General features: G+C 40.0%; 1 long non-coding RNA gene across 3 annotated transcripts in view; it reads left to right on the top strand.

Annotated features, from left to right (window-relative positions):
• LOC135187133 (uncharacterized) overlaps positions 1–17,625 on the top strand; it is a 268,750-nt gene that overhangs the window by 233,763 nt on the left and 17,362 nt on the right. For 2 of the 3 annotated variants that reach the window (XR_010307204.1, XR_010307203.1), the window contains 2 exons: positions 4,396–4,491; positions 14,958–16,206. This is a non-coding gene — a long non-coding RNA (uncharacterized LOC135187133). Of the gene's footprint in view, positions 1–4,395; positions 4,492–14,957; positions 16,207–17,625 lie in introns of those variants that run through there. The other variant, XR_010307205.1, reaches the window with a different exon arrangement.

The following is a 17,625-nucleotide window of genomic DNA, read 5'->3' as shown; positions in this document are numbered from 1 at the left end:
GGCTGCTTTTAGGGAATATTTCTCTATTTCCAAGCCAAACCTTAAAAGAATGTGGGTAGCAATATTGAATAATCCATCCATTTATTATGTACAAATAAATATTTCTTTCTTTAGTTATTAATAATGACAACTGAAACAGTTTATTATATCAATGTGCTATAGACACTCCAAAAGAAAAAAAAAATAACAACCCCTCCAACACCCAGGTGCTTTTCATCACCTGATAATGCAGGCATCTGATAAAAACTCAGGGACCTCTGATTCATATTTGGCCTGCTTTTGACCCCTGAACTTTGTAAAGTGATGAAATTAGAATGGCAGTACTTGTGTATTTAAACAGTTGGTTTGAAAAGTCACATGAGGCTCACTTTGCACCACCTTTTTTCAGGTTTGTTTTTTTTATTTCTATTTCTTGTTCACACTTCTTTCTCCCCCCCCCCCCCCCCATTTCTTGTAAATTTCTGTTATCACACATTGAGAGGTTATTGAGCAGGACCAAGAGTCATATTCTCTTCTTGAATTGTTTACCAGATGTATGACCTTGGGCAGTAAGTGAAAAGTTACTTCACCTGTGTTACAAATGAGGTAAGGCATAGCGTGGAGGCTGTGATGAGGTAGTGGCCTGTAGGCATAAGCAGGGGTTTGTGGTGTTCTGGTGTTACCAAATAAATAGGAATTATTCCATGGATACACAATAGACCCTATTGTAAATGTGCTTATTTTGTGTATAAGTTCCTCCTGAACAGGTACAGCGGTAGATGGTAGATTATTGGTGAGAAGCAACATTGTGAATTCTTTTGCTTTGCGTGAAAACAAAGCTTTTCTCTGGTAAAAGTTTCTCGTACAGTTTTTTCCCCTCTAAGTGATAAACAGAGGTAGTTCTGTGTCTTATGTTTTTTACTAACTTATATTTCAATATTCTTTATCCAGACTAGCAGTTCCTTCTCTCACTGACTCTTTTTCTTCACCTATTAAGTAATTCTCAGCCCAGGAAAGTAAAGTCCAAAATCTGTTATCTAGATTTTAAGAGAATCTGCTTTTGTTCTGCCAGCCATTCTCAGGTGTTCATATACACCTTTAGTCTTTGTCAGGTTAGTTTTCCTGTTAGGCTTGGGCTTCTTGGTCTTCAACAGTGTTTTGGCAGGCAGGAGGAAGTGGAAGTTAATTTTATGACTGCATGTGGTGCTGCAGGAATCATTGACATTGTCATTTGAAGGGTTGAAAAATGATCAGCCTTGGAAGAGATTGCCTTTCCTGAAGTTGCAAGCAGGGATGAGACCTGGGAACACATGGGCATGCTGGTGTGTTTATTTTGATTACTGTAGTAGTAACCACTGTGGCAAACCTCAAACCTAAGTTTTCCTCATGTGCCTTGAATTTGGAAAAGGACCTTGATTGCCTAGCAGAAAACAAATGGCAAATTCTTCCATTTGAGAAAAGACTTTTCTCCACATTTAATGAAAGATATATCACATTTCATGCAGCTGGTGGGGAAAAGGTTAAGATAAATCTGGAGGGAAAAGGGAAATACTCTAGCTGGCTGCAGACAGCAGGTATACAAAGCCTTGTCTCAGAAGAGAGGTGCTCTATTTAGGGGCTACAGATTTATAGCAAGAACCTGAACAGCAGGGTTCAGTGCAGCTCAAACCAAAGGAACCTACAAAGGTTTATTAGAGGGTGACTGTTAGATGCTCAGAGAGCAGGACTTGTCTGTTAAAGATAAAACTGAACACAGGAAAGAGTGGTTGGAGTAAACCTTTTCACTGACCTTTATTGTTTGACAAGGCTACAAGGAAACAGATATGATCCTTTGGACATTTTCACTGGAGTTTGGGGCTAAATATTGTCTATCCCAACCGATAAACTGGGCTAATACTCAAGATCCTAAAAGAGGAACACATAGTTTACTTATGAGCCAGAAGCATCAGCAAAAAGCCCACTGTGACCTATTCAGTCAGCTCTAGTGATGCAGTAGAGAGACTCACAAATATAGTTCAAAACAAAGGGGAAAAGATTATCTTTTTTTGTTTGTCTTTACAAGTTACTTCTTTTGCAAACATGGAAATTTGGGGCTGCTTCCCATGATTATTTGAGTGACATTTTATGCAGGCTCTCTATATTTTCCTTTTTCTTTTTTTTCTTCATTGATTTTTCTCTTTAAGACTTTAATTCACTCTCCTTCAGTTACTACAGTTGAGAGAGAAATTCCATAGATCACATAGAGATAGCATTCCAGCCCACACTAGGTCACTCACACCTCACATAAGAATACAAGCTTCCTGCAGACAGTTAGTCCTTTCCTGCTTTTCAGGCTTTTTTTCCTCCATCTTCCCCTTTTTTTCTTTTTCTCCCTTAGTATTTGTGTCTTAATCTTCCCTTAGATTTATCCTTCACACTGTGCTCATCTAAAATGTGCCAATAATTGCTGCTACCTATACGCGATTTGATCATTCCGTGCATTCCTTGTTGAAACTATCAGTGAAACCAAGACATCTAAAATATGATTCTGTAGAGCTAAGATAATGTTTTGGGTGTCTGAAATCTTTTACAAATTGTCCTGTAGAGAGTCAGTTTTTAAAAAGAAAAAACTACAGCAACAAGTTGACCCTAACGACACATTTCAGTGTAATGCTGTAATTTTGGCTCCTGCCATGAACTATTGCTGTTGAACAGTAAAGTACTTTGCTAGTGAACAGTGGAGTGATTTCCAGGAAGGCCCTTTTCCTTTATTCCATCCACAAAATTCCCATCTCACCAGTTCCAATGTATCAAAGAAGAAATACTCATCTGAAGCACATTAGACAGCATGTGAGTGCCCAACAAGAAATAAATAGTAAAGTCAGAGCTGTTGTAGTTTCACCTTGCTTATCTTCAGATGTTTTTGAAAAGACAGAAGATGAAGGTGCTTCTTGCTTTGAAGTGGACGAAGTGTACCAAGTCCATGATCTGTTTATTGGTGTCGTTTTCACCCTGTTCCTGGATGTGTGCAGAGCAACCAAACACATTTAACAGCCTTTGCACTGTGCACCTTTTCACAGGAGGCCAAGTATCTTTTTAATAGGCTTTTTGCCTCTTCCTTTTCCTCTGCTACACTGTTTCTGAAATTCTTCTCCTTAAGTGTTCTTTCAGTTCTCTGTTGAACATTGCAATTAATGTCTTAGCAATTTTATTCTTCACTGGTGGATGCATTTCTGTGGCTTTTACAGGGCTGACCAACTTCAAGAGCTATTGCCACAGGCAGCTGCCGTGTAAGAATTTGATACTGGACAGATCAACAGGAAAAAGGTGGTCAGCAGCTACAGTAATGGTTGGGTCAATAATTGAAGCAAAGTCTCAAACCTTTGCAGACTGAGGGCACTGGCAGGAAGGACAAGAACTGCTGCACCAATTTCCAGGTCTTCTGAGGCCTTCATTGCTGAACTTGGGAGTCATGAATCAGAATTGAGCTCTGGAGCACTAAGTCACAGAGCCTCCATCTCTGGCAAGTGTAGGGTTGGAAACTCAGATGAATAATTCGCTAAATGTTTTTTTGTTTGATGTTCACACTTAACAGAAAATGATGAATCCATTAGCAAGTGCTTCTGCTGCCAAAAGAAACAGACTTGCACTTGTAGATTGCTTTCATTCTGTGCTATCAAGCCACTGCATGGTCAGCTTTTGCAAATCCCTTGGTCATTTATCACTAAAAATGTTTTTTTTTTTAGAGGTTCAATTGTCTTTGTCTTCAGTGTGTGTGTGTCTGCTTGAAAGAGTCTCACTAAAATATACTGACATTGTCAAGCACCTCAAACAAGATCTATAGAGGAAAATGTCTTGTTTTCTGTTTGCTTTGAATTATTTCACAGTTTGCCACTAGTTTCACATGACAGCGAGGCTTTTGGAGTGTTTTTTTGTCTGTGTTGTTCTGTCAGAAAGCCTAGACAGCTCTTGCTATACATGATATGAAAAATACATCAGTGGAGAGCGGACCAGGGCAGCTTTGAATCAGTAAGGGGGCAAGAACACTTCTAAGCCTGACCAAGCTTGCTCAGACAAATATTCCTGCAGTCCAAAATACCCCACTGAAAGCAGCAAAACTACTGAATATGCAAAAGATCTAGGATCAGATGAGTAATGTCTCTAGAGACAAAAAAACTTAAAGATTTTTTTTTTCCTTCATGAGATACTTTATCCAGCATCATAAAAACCTGTGTATTTATAGCCTAGATTATACTTTGCTTTGTGGGATGAAAAAACACATTTTAGAGTTGGCCCCTTTCCTGAACAGATGTTACTGGCCTGGGTGAATAACTTATTCAAGCATACGATTTAGCAGAATTGGAGGAGAATTTCTGCCAGATTCACTTCTGCCTAAAACTGAAATCTTCCACCACTTTTCTTCCCTCTGTCATGCAGGCTCTGCTGTTCAGTTCATACCAGTCTCTGTCTTCCGGCTATGGCTGTTCAAAGGTTACATCAACTCAGGAGGTTTCAGATTTTCCTTATTCCCATGTAAGTAACTTCTTTTTCCTAATTCCATTTAAATGCAATTCTCCCTTGGAAAAAGCACTGTCATGGTAACATCAGGGACTTCACTGTTTGTCTCTCACTGATTTCTCATGTCAAATATGTTCATTTTGCTAGTGCAAAGATGTTTCATTCTAATTGCCACTGCTTCTAGATCCAGCTAACTTCTTTCCTTCATGTCCATTACCACCAATGTTTAAAGTTTTTCAGGTCAAATTTGACTCACAGTGACATCTGTGCTATGCATCACTTTCAGAGAGACTATCCAGATGTGGCTGAATGCAGCCACATAAGCAGTTCTCTCTAAGCAAGAGGGGGCAGACTGGATCTTCTTGTCTTGTCTTTGATGAATCTGTGGTCTGATGAATCTGTGGTCTGGGCCCCTCAATTCAAGAGAGATGTTGAGGTGCTGGAACGTGTCCAGAGATGGGTGACAAAGCTGGTGAAAGGCCTGGAACACAAACCCTATGAAGAGAGGCTGAGGGAGCTGGGGTTGTGCAGCCTGGAGAAGAGGAGGCTCAGGGGTGATCTCATTGCTGTCTGCAACTCCCTGAAGGGACATTGTAGCCAGGTGGGGGGTGGCCTCTTCTCCCAGGCAACCACCAATAGAACGAGGAGACACAGTCTCAAGTTGTGCTGGGGGAGGTCTAGGCTGGATGTTAGGAGGAAGTTGTTGGCAGAGAGAGTGATTGGCATTGGAATGGGCTGCCCTGGGAGGTGATGGAGGAACCATCCCTGGAGGTGTTCAAGAGGGGACTGGGTGGGGCACATAGTGCCGTGGTCTAGTTGACTGGATAGGGTTGGGGGATAGGTTGGACTGGATGAACTTGGAGGTCTCTTCCAACCTGGTTGATTCTATGATTCTATGAAAGGTCTACAAAGCAAATAAATTAGTTTGTTGTCCAAGCTTGCCCTGAACTAGGGGCACAGAACAGATGTTTTGCTTTGTGGATTGTTTTTTTTTAAGGTTCTTATGGAGGTATCACTGAATTTGAGCAATAGTACCAAAACAGTTTGGTAAGGATCAGCGCTCTGGCTGTGGTTTTCCCCCCCCCTCACCTGTGGTATTATAGCTACCTCCCAACATTGTTCCAATGCACTAACCCAGGGGCTGCTGTGTATCATTAATGTTGACACTGTTTCTGAGTTAAATCCTCAGAGGGATTCCCTCAGAATTGGAAGGATTCTTTTTTGTTCCTTCAGGGGTTGTCCTCTGTGGAGGGGCCTGTGTCAAAGCACAGGAAGGCAGATTCTTCTCACACTTGCCACCCCACCTGCTCATTGCTGAAGTCATCCGCACAGCATGTAGGTGGAACAGAGTAGAGTGCAAATGTATTGAATGCTACCCAGAAAACATTATCATTGCTCTGAGATATGGATGGGAAATACTTGAACAATTCTAGGATTTGCTTATTTGTTCCATAGCCACAAGTTCCATCAGTATTTTGCATGGTTGACTCTCATGTTTGCATGCAGTATAATTGTGTCTACTTCTTGAGGTTAGTGAGGCAGCAAGTACAGCTGCTCTGTTCTTAAAAACACATTAGCAGAAGTGGTCTAGTTGATTGGATAGGGCTGGGTGATAGCTTGGACTGGATGATCTTGGAGGTCTCTTCCAACTTGGTTGATTCTGTGATTCTGTAATTCTATACTGTTTTTTTTCCCCCCTCTCTTCCTCTCTTGATATATTAGGAAATATACTCCCTAAATATCACATTTTAATTCCCCTTTGAATCACAGTTTAATGCTTAAAGAAGCATTTGCCTGTCTACATTGTTATTAATGCATCCCATTCTTAAAATACAGCATGGAAAGTAAAACCTTATTGAAAATTGAGAAATTTAAAGGAGTTATATTCTTAAGATATTAAGCTCATGTATTAAAGGTATACAAGCAGATTCTCAGACACATTCACATGCACAGTTTGGCAAGAGGATCATCTATGTGAGTAGTTCTTTGTTTTCCTTTCTGTGATATATACAAATTGTTATAGCACTCAGACTGATACTAGCAATAATTGATAATTCTTCTCAAATACTTTAAATCTCAGAGGCTAGATTCTACCTTACTTACTCTAGGCTGGTGCCAGGAGAGCTGTGTTTGATTCTGTAGTGTAATCCATCTTTCAACTGGTAGATTGCAGAGGAGCATGGAAGTGAAATCACATTTCCACATATTCTGTTCCAACATCTAAAAAATATTGGATCAGCTGTGAGATTTTATACCACAAGTCTTGTCTCCTGTGACTATCTGCAGCACTGATCCTGCTCAGTAGTTCTTGGAAGAGTCTAGTTCAGTCACAGGGGCAACCTGCTATGCAAACAATCACTGCTGGTGCATCCAATTTCAGGCTGTCGTTAACTGTGTCCGTGTGTTGCCATTTTTACTGTGAGCATCACAAGTATGTATAGAGACATGAAGGGCTCTTTTGTAAGTATGTCCTGGATGAAACAACAGAGTTTAGAGAGTTTATTCAGTCTTCTCTCCCCAGCCTCCCGTAGTTAAATACCTATTGACACATTATTATCCTTGGGGAAACAGATTTAACCTTTGGAAATAAGGTCTATAAAGCAATGTAGTTATCCATCAGCAGAGGTTATTCATTTGCTTGTTGCATGCCATGTTCAGGATGCTCTTCTGAGGACTGGGGTCTGCTCCCCTTGACCCTTCAGGGCCTTGACTCCCTTTGCATTGAGTTTTGAGTGGGATTCCTTCCATTGACCTCCAGCACCTGAAAGCTGTCTGCAGAGTCTAAACTGGTCAATGAGATGTTTTATTATTGAGGAAGAGAAACAGATACCTCTCTAAGGAATTGCATCCCATCCTGAGATACATGTCTAAATAGCTGTGATGAACTGCCCTTTCTGAGGTTTTCTCTGCACAGCCAGAGATTATAAAGGGAGTAGAGTGCCTCAGACCAAGTGATTGATAAGAGGCAAGATGACTCCATGTGTAGGTGGTCATTATGACAGCAAAGATCCTCTGACTCAGGATGTCAGAATTCTATATCCACACTAAACAGATTTCAGTAGCTAGGCAGGCAATGACAAAACTTTCTGTCTTTGATGGAAGCAGCTATAGGTCCTGGAAACTGTTTCATCTGCTGAGAAGATGAGGCATGACAGAAAAATCATGCACCTGCTATTTAAAATAAATATGTATTTCAGTAGATTGTTAGGAACTCTGTTTCACTTCTGAGCAGCTTCTGAGTTTGTGAAGCTGAGGTGATGACAATGTAGTTTTAAATGAAGTTTAAGTATGGTGCATTCTGCACAAGGAAAGAATTTTGGTAGGAGTCACTACATTTTCACCTGAAGCTTCTGAGTCTTTTATGAAATGGGAGGAGTTTACATCCTGATATGCCAATCAAGGAACACAAAACCCAAGCATAAGTCACTACACAACAAGGCTACAATTAGGCCCAAGCTCAGCTCATTCTGTAGATGTGGTCATTTTGTTAGACTCCACCAGAAACTTGAGGGCAAAGCATTTATTTTTTCACCTGGCTCAATAAAAACATACATGTTGTGTCTCCCCCTCCCTGCCCCAGCAAAGTAACTGCTCAAAGGAAATGTTGTAAAGCACAAAGTCTCCAGTCATCCAAGAAACAGAAGGTCAAAGCATGTCCTGAGGCAGCCTGGCCCTGGCTCCTCCTACTATCTGTAATAGTGAGAGGTCAGAAATCTTTCTTTTCTCCCTGTCATTTTGTTTCTATATTTTGCAGTCATTTGAATGAGGAAGGCTGGAAGGTTGGTTTATTTGGTTGGGGTTTTTTTTGTTTTGTTTGTTTGTTCTTAAATTGTTTCTCTGTCCCACATGGCTGCAAATTTTGAGCTGTCACATCATTAGAAAAAAATCTTTTTAAAATAAGAATGTCAGCAAGAATTTTAAGAGACAGAGTAGCTTGGCAAGTTATTTCCTAGGGCTTTACATTTGAGTAGATGGCTAAGCTTTTGGTCAAAATAGAGAGAAACATTTCCTGTTAGCATTTTAGCTCAATATCAGCAGATCTAGACTGCCTTTAGCAAATTGTTTTCTTGGATGCACCACTCCTTGAACAAAACGAGTATACATTCACAGAATATTTTGGAAGTTGCCTCATACTCTGCAGCAAAGTATCAACTTCTGCTGTCTGTTGATTCAAAAATTAGAGGTGTGCAGTAGTTGCTCTGGCAACAGAGTCTCATTTTACCCCTTTGCTCATTTCCAACCTGTTACTAAATTACTGAGCACTGGAGAGATGCATCAAAGAGCATCTAGAGACACTGTTAATGTAATGAAACAGAGCCTTCATCTACTTAAAACATGTTGTGTCAGCTTGGAAATAAGACAGGTGATGTCTTTACCCTTAGAAGCTGGCACTGTGTCAACGAAAAGTTTTAAAGTTATGAAAATAAGGTGTACAGACAAAAAAAAGTTCCTTTAATGGAATTGACTGATGTGCTCTACCTGGCAAAACTGAATTTGTTTATTAGCAAACTATAAAATCATGGCCTGTTTGTTTTCATGATCTCGACATCTGTCAGGTGGTTTTAGTGGTTTTAAGTACTTCAGTTGGTATTTTCTGTGTGTTTATGTCATATAATAAATGCACAGATTCATAGCTACTATTGCAAACCCTCAAAAGTAATATTTATCCTTCAGATGGAGAGAAGCCAAGGACTGGAATTTGTGTTATTGAAGACACTACTGTGCACTTTTTACTTTTTCTCACATGTTAGTTGGGAGTTTTGCTGTTGTTGTTCGCTGGTTTAGGGTTTCTTTTGGCACTTCCTAAGAAGACAAAGTGAGAGACTTATGGGCAAATAGAGAATTTGACTCTGTGTGGCAGAAGAAAATTTAAATGCTTGTTTGTTTGTTTGTTTTTAATATAGCAACAATTAGAGCACTCCAGTAACCATCTAAAGCCCTTTAGGGCTCAATGTCAGAGGAGTGAGTGGGTTGGGGTTTATCATTCTTGCTTTGGGAGCTGCGCCATTGTGCATGGCTTAGCTGTGGCTGCTGTCAAAATCCAGTACCCAGAGCCCCCTGTGAGGGCTGTCAGCCCCTGGAACAACAGAAATTGGAGGAGGCTCAGGGGTGACCTCATTGCTGTCTACGACTACCTGAAGGGATGTTGTAGCCAGGTGGGGGTTGGTCTCTTCTCCCAGGCAACCAGCAATAGAACAAGGGGACACAGTCTCAAGTTGTGCCAGTGGAGGTCTAGGCTGGATGTTAGGAGGAAGCTCTTCCCAGAGAGAGTGATTGGCATTGAAATGGGCTGCCCTGGGAGGTGGTGGAGTCACCATCCCTGGAGGTGTTCAAGATAAGTCTGGATGAGGCATTTAGTGCCATGGTGTAGTTGACTGGCTAGGGCTGGGTGCTAGGTTGGACTGGATGATCTTGGAGGTCTCTTCCAAGATGGTTGATTCTGTGATTCTATGAAACGACTGAAAAAAGCATAATCCTAAGAGGTATCTCATTTGAAGCCTCACAGTCTATCATACAAATCTTCATTATACAGTGTGAGTTTAGCTGGCATTTCAATGTCAAGAACTTTCACTCTGCTTTGACACTCTGATAAAATCAAGAAAGAAACACCTGCTTCAAGAAAAAGCATCACCCACCATCTGACCAGATTGCCTCCTGGTTTTCAAGAGTAAGAGTAGAGGCTGAACTCCTAGGATAAAATGAGGAAGGATAAAATGAGGAAGGATAAAAATAATAAGGTTCAGTGCTGCTATTGATGTGCCCTGCCACAGAGTCTCATCTCTGGCATGATGCAAATACCAGGCATTACTCTTGCAAGGTACCATCAGTGCATCTCCCGTGGCATCACTGTCAGACCTTTCACTTGTTGCAAAGGGGCAAGGTAAGATGAACATCTCATCTGGACAGCACTCTGTATTGTTCTCCTGGATTATAAATACTTCTGCCATCTGTAGCAAAAGTTCCTGAATTTATTACACGTGTGAAGTCACATTTGGCTGTGATTTGAGAGGTTATGTGTGGAATAGAATTGCCTTTTGATAATGCTTTTCCATGCATCTGTAGAATATTATTGAGTAGTAGGAGACCAACTGGTAAGACCTTCCATAATGTCAGCAATCTTATATTGTTTCCTTACTACAGCAATCTTAAACTGTTTCCAAACTTGAAAACCCAGCACTAAGCCTTCAAAATTACACTGTAAGCTACAGACTTTTGTTTAAAAGTCAGGTTCCAGATAGTGCCTATAAATGTAGGTGTTTTTTTCTAGCCTTACATTGCAACCTTTTCCTATGTAATTCTGGTGTATTTACTCCAGCTTCTTTTGACTGTCATTTTTTTAATGTATAATGGTTTTACCAGGTGGGCTATAGAGCTGTGTTATCACTACAGTAAAAAAGTCCACATGTACCATGTTACAAAGAGCAGAACATACCAGATATAATCTCCACACAGGGTTTAGGGATCAGACTCTAGCATAACTTTGCTCCAGATGCAAGATGTGACCAAGAGAGCCATGTTTTCTTACAGGCTTTACTAATGCAGATTTAAAATAACACGACTGAAGTTCTAAACTGGCATGACAGTTGCACCTTTTCTGGGTAAAAGAACCGGCTGCAGTGTTATGCCTGGTTTTAAAACCAATACAGCTGATCTGAAACAGATTTCCCCATCATGGGTTTGAAAATTTCCTTTAAGACAGAGGGATTGTTTAGGAACATTTCAAAGAAATGTAAACATGCACTTACACCCAATAACTTCAGGCTGAATTTCAGCTGGAGTATTTGTTACTCTCTACTTTTCAAGGTTTCGGTGGTGCTTTTCTTTACTTGTATTCTCCTTAAATTTCCACACTGGTGCAGTGTAGCTGCATGTAGTTAGACTACTAAAGAAATGCCTCAGCCCAGGGAAAGTTGAGGCTGATGAATGACTTTTCCAGTCCTTAGAGGTCTGTTCTCCTATCTGAGAATAATGCTGCCACAGGCTGATTTTGCAGGAGCTAGCGTGGCTCCTTCCTCTGGTCTTTGACACTTGGCAAAAAAAAAGTGAACTTGTGCAACTGTGTGGAAAATGCCACCAAGGAACTGGTCAAGTGGATAGGAGCAACATATGGTTTTGCTGGAGAGACAAATTATTTCTTGTCATACCTAAAGTTGTTGTTTCTGAACACAGCACTAACAAAGGAAGAGAAGCTGAGGCTGTCCTTGGCAGTTCTTTGCAGTTGACGTGTTAGAAAAGGATCCATAAAGATCAAAATCTAACAGGGAGGTATGGAAGTCACTGCTGATAAATGAAAGCTCAGAGTTGTCATAAGCATCACATAATACAGGATACTCTTTAGTCTTTATGCTGTACTACACAAACATTCCTGTATGATTTTGGCAGAACTTTGCTCCCATGTGGCATGAAGCAACTTGTTTTGCCTACAGCATCAAAGTCTTAGTGTCTCACAGCATACAGTGACTCATGCTTTTCTTTACAGCTTGGTCGCCTCCCCATAAGACAGCATAGTATGGCCTGTAGCTGGTTAATAAGTTTACTGAGTGCATTGATGTCCTTTTGGTTAAAAGGATCATATGAACAAACAGTAAAATGAGAAGTCATGGATAAATAGATAGTGTTCTGGATAATGATAATTGCAGTGACAAATATTGTTGTCGTTTCCTTATTCTAACTCTTGTACAAACAATCTTTGCCAAAGAAGTGAGAACAAATGAATTCGGTACTGCTTTGATTGCTTTTAGACTGGTATGAGTCTTTCTTTTCTTCCCTCATAACATTAGAGATAGAGGTCAGTGCTCATCAGCTTAATTTGGAAACAGACTTTTCCAATTAAAAACATGCTTTAGAGAGAACAGAAGCAAATAAGGACAATAGAGTTGACCTCACACTAGTTCCTGGATGTCTTCTCAAAGCTTGTGTGTTTCTTGAAATGGTGTCACAGAGTGTGTGTAAAAAAACTGGGACCTCAGAGCACTCTGTTTTGCTTGGAAGTACTAAGCAAAGAAAGTAATACACCTGCTCTGAGACACACACCATCACCCTCCCAACCAGCCAAAAGCATCTTGCTGGAAATGAGAAACGTTTACAAACACCACATATATCACAATACACAGTCAAAACCTCATGGATAAAGGTAAACACAGGGGATGCAGTTATGAGACATTTCAAGTGTCCTGTTTTGTCTTCATATAGTGACATAGCTGTTAGGTATAACTGCAAGGTATAAAGTATCCTGTAAATTTCTGGAATTTTATTTTTATCACTGACTTAGAACCATAGAATAATTTTGATTAGAAATGACACTTAAGATCGTCAAGTCAAAATGTGAACCCAGCACTGCTAGGACTTTGCACATGAAATTATGGAGAACCAAAACTTTACAGACATAGAAACATTCTTATGAATCTATTTCTCTAAAACCAGAATTTCTTAAAGCTTTAGTTGAAGAACTCTTCAGGAATTATCAAGACAAGGCATGTGCTTCTCTGTTAAAAATTGCTAAGTCTGCCTATTAGGGGCCTGCCTTACAGGGACTTTAACAATGTTACGCATCAAGAGCAAAGGTACTCTTGTACCTCAGTCATAGCTCTGCACCTCCCAGAAACTGAGGCAGCAAGTGTCAGGACAACCATATGAAGAGCACTCATTTATGCAGCTGTGGAAAACTACTAATTATGAGCTAAGTGCTAAAAGAGGACTGGGTTGCCATTTGGAAGATCTAGAACGAAACTCCAAAGAGTAGCTGATTTTTATTCCCTGTGGAATTTGAAACTTTGCCCATGCAGCACTACTCCTAAGAGATCTTGAAAGTCTTCTTGCAAGAGGTCCCATGGGAAATGTTGTAGATTAGAGGTGAGGGCAAAGCCAAGAAAAGACTGCAGTCCCAACATGAAGAGTAAGAGGGACAAAGATGGAGTTTTAGAGACAGTTCAATTTGTTCTGCCCTTTAGCACTGTGTATTTACATAGTCACTACATATCACTATCACTGAGCTTCTCATTGAGAATGGGTTTCTTGACCCATTCAATTTATTCAGTTGCTCAAATGAAGGAAAGTAAAGAAATAAAGTGGTAACTCATCCTAAATTCTGGATATTCTTCAATTTCCACAGTCTGGATCTTCATCCTTAGATCTAACTTCATGCTGTGGATTCTTAGTGGGAACCCAGCTCTTTATTGTCTTATGTACAACATAATTATTGAACTACCAACATGGAAATCCTTTGACAACAGATCTCAAACATTTTCAGAATGGATGGGAGCAACGTCACACACAAAGCTTAACCATGAACTTGCAATATGAGTACAGACCTCCTGTATGTTTCATAAAACATCATGTTAAGCCTAATTCAAATCTAAGCAAAATCTTCTTTACTCATCATGTCTTCAGTGAAATCCTTTGCTGATTCCCTCTCTAGTTGTATCAGAAGATGAATCAAGCAATCCTCACCCTGCAGGCACTGAGCAGCCCCACCCTCTGATATCAGAGAGTGCAGCAAGAGGAGAGACGGAGGCACAAGGATTTGAAATAACATTTTTTGTGGCTTTATTGTTCTTCCTCTTCTGCTAGTGACAATACAGGAGGGATTATTCTTAGTGGATGAAAAGCAAACACTAAGATGTCTTTCAGAGATTTCTCTGTATATTGTAGAGAGTACGTTAAAGTACCTCAAACACTTATAAAGCACACTACCTGGTCATGTGCCACATATGAAAAGGTCAGCACTGGTCTTCCATCTTTTTTTTCCCTACATATGAATCATAGACATCAAAACTTAACATTTGCATTGCTATTTTAATCTGCACCATTATTTATGAGGGTTCTCAAAATACTTGTAACCCTCAGAAAACATCCTCATGTAGGCTGGTATTATTACCTGCTCGTGTTGCAAATGAGCCACAAAGACTACACAGCTGAAACTTCCCAAAGTACAAACTGGCTCGGGCAGAGAAAGGGCACCTCAGTTTGTGAGTATCCAGCCTGGGCAGTACAGGGCTTTATTATCAGTCATGCTCTCACATGTCAGTGAGAGGTACCAGTGTTCTGCATCTCTGACAAATAAGCACACCGTTTGGATAGCTCAGGTTTTGTGCAGCAAGTAAGCAAAAGCTCCAGAAAATAGAACTTTGACTGCCCTGAAGCAGAGCTGGTGTAATAAAACCAGTGGGACAGCTTTCATTTTCGCGCTCAGGCTTTCACCCGCAGATGAGTGCCTGGTTGGTTAATCAGGCTGCTGGAGCAATTCCGTACAACTTCTTCCCCTTAAATAACTTTGTCAAAGTCAGACTCATATATATGCTGTGCTCTCTACCCCAGAGTCACTCAGGAACATTCTACAAAAGGCATTTTTGTGTCTTTATAATTGAATTGATTCTTAAGTTGTGCCATGGGTGTACACCTTATCAAAGAAGAGCTAGCACTCCATTTCTTCATAATGCCCTCTAGGAGGAGGTTTAACATGCAATGTTTGTTGTTTCTAGCAGGTCTCTCTGCAGAGAGAGAGGTCGCTACTCAGGGAGGCACTTTCCTCCTTGGAAACAAGAAAAGAAATCACCGGGAAGGAGAGGAAAATGCATCTGGGTAACAGGAGGGGATCTTGTCAATCTTCAAGCCACTAGAAAATGATCATGAAAGTCTTTTGTTAGAGAAGCCTATAATGGTACTATTGCTTGTCTATTGTGGCCACTAACAGCAAATAGCCTGCAAGGGCAGGGGAGATGTAGGATTAGACAAATTGTGAAGAGGGGCTCTGGATGCTTGAAAAGTGCATTCCTGCTCGTCAAGGTCAGAAGGGTCAAAATAGTGTCATCATTCATCCTCGATGGAAGTATTTCTATATACAAATTGACCTTTAAAAACACCCATGGCATATATGGAATAATGCTAATGATGTACTGTCGGATTTCTTCCACAAGTGGAAACAGAAAAGCAGTTGTAATTCACTTATGTTGAGCTGGAGACTATGTTGTACAGTACTACTTCCACTGCTAGAAAATGCAGCCATCCTGAATGTTTAAAATTTATTGTTTCTTTTAAGAGAGTTCAATTAGTGTCATAATTTTTGGTGCATTTTAAGAATATGCCTAGTTAGTAAATCTTTTTCTCAGAAGGCTTGTCATTATCTGCACATGTATTTCTAGGAATAGCATTTGGTTGAAGCTATGTTTATCCATTGAAAGCAAGAAAAAGGCTGGGTTGGATCTTTCCTCAAGGAAGGAGAACCGAGTACCGGCTTACTTGTCCTCAGTTGTGCTTTTGAGCAGGGATCCTCGCCCAGTTCATCATCTGACTTCAATTCTTAGTGGGTCTATTGCTTAAGTAATTTAATCAAGTTTGCTCATTAAATTGCTCTTCTATAATGTGCTTGCAGTGCCTGAAAAGAGCTTCGAGAAGACAATGATAGACATAGGTGTTATACTGAATGGCAGCTGCTAAATCCGTGTGGTGATAAATGTCTGTGAAGTAACTTCATATGGCACGACAAGTTGAACATTTATTTCAGGCTTTAATTAAAAGTTCCCTCACTAAAAATTTCAGAAGCACTAAAGCTACCAACTATTTTGAATTATTCTCCCTTTATGTGCAATTAGGGGCATGTTTTCTCCACCATGCACATTATTAGTTCACAAACTCACAGTGCATAACAGAGGAGAAAACTACCCTTGACAGTGGCTGTCTACTCTGCAAAGTAGTATTGTTTCAAAATGCCTGAATAAAAGCACATTAGCAGCAGGAGTCAACAAAGGTAGTTTTATGATTTTTATTTTTAAAGAAAGACTTTAAAAGTGCCCCTGATGCTTTTTTAGGCTCTTTTTCAGATGGATTTTTCTTGAACAATACTTGCAACATCCTGATCTTTGGGGTCAAATCATTCTCTCAGTTGCATGCTGAGCAGTTCTGAAAATTTGGAACCAGTTTAAAAGTTTGAAGAACTGACTTAAACTGCCAAGCTTAAACACAGAGAGATTTAGGCATTCCCTGGGTTCTCCAAAGCATAGCTCTTTTTTGCAGCTTTCCTCTCTTTTTTGAAGATATATTATGATTTCTACAAAATGAGGAAAAAAATAATTAAACCCAAGACTTTCAGTTTAACAGCTAACAAAAAAATGCACCAAGCACACAGGACAGCTGATACTAGAAAAAAAGGCCTCATCATTTCAAACTACCTAAGAACATCATGCAATGAAGGCACTGGGATGAGACTCAGAAAGCTGGTGTTAGTTTTCTTGCTTTACACCTAATATGTATATATATAAACTTGGAAAAGTCACTTACAAGTTCTCTGACCCTACTGTAATGGAATTGGGAACACCTCTCTTGCCCCTCCTCCTGTATACTTACAGTGAAGACCTTTCAGGCCAAGATCTGTCTCTGATGTGGGAATGGACAAGAGAAGTCCAATATAATGTGGTAATTAGAAACAAAAGGAGGATGATCCAAATCTGTCCCTTCTTAATCCCTTCATAGACAATTAAGCAAACAGAATGCAAAATACAGCCCAAAAACTTGAGCACCTACAGGAAGATTTCCAGGTGAGAAACCAATGAGTTAGTTACCAGCTGCTTTTCCTTAAACAGAAATGTTTATTTTACTGCTTTATTGTAGAATCCAACTATTCTGAAAAACACTTTAGACTTGGTTTTCATTTGCCTATTTTTTACAGCAGTGTGTCTAACATGTAGGTCAACAAATCCTAGGCTTCATCCTTAAAAAACAAATAGCATAATATATTCTGGCCAAAATGTTTATGGTCGATCTGAAATCACTCCAGTGGCTGTGGAGGATCTCAAAAATCCTTGCATATTTGCATCATTTATAGGAAAAAGTGGAGCAGGGCAAATAGGAAATTCAGTGCTAAATCTGCCAGTTAGCATTGATTAGTGGTTATTGAGAAAGGTGTACTTTGGAAGTAGAGTAACATCCAGTTCTCCTCCTGGAAAGTTCATGTATGTCCTGTTGTGTTAATGGTTTAAAGAGAAAAACTCTTGAAAGAGAGTGTGATTTTTGAAAGTAATTACAAAATAAAGCTAGCAATGCTGGACAGCAATTCAGAAAGCAAATAATACAGAGCAACTGAAAGTTAAGTCTTTCCATTGACTTTTGTAAGTTTTTGAGAGTTCAAAGCTGCATTTAGCTGGCAGGGGACTA

The sequence above is a fragment of the Pogoniulus pusillus genome, chromosome 26 (assembly GCF_015220805.1).
Source record: "Pogoniulus pusillus isolate bPogPus1 chromosome 26, bPogPus1.pri, whole genome shotgun sequence".
Taxonomy (NCBI): domain Eukaryota; kingdom Metazoa; phylum Chordata; class Aves; order Piciformes; family Lybiidae; genus Pogoniulus; species Pogoniulus pusillus.
Note: the sequence above shows the minus strand (reverse complement) of the source record. Positions and strands in the feature narration are given on the sequence as shown.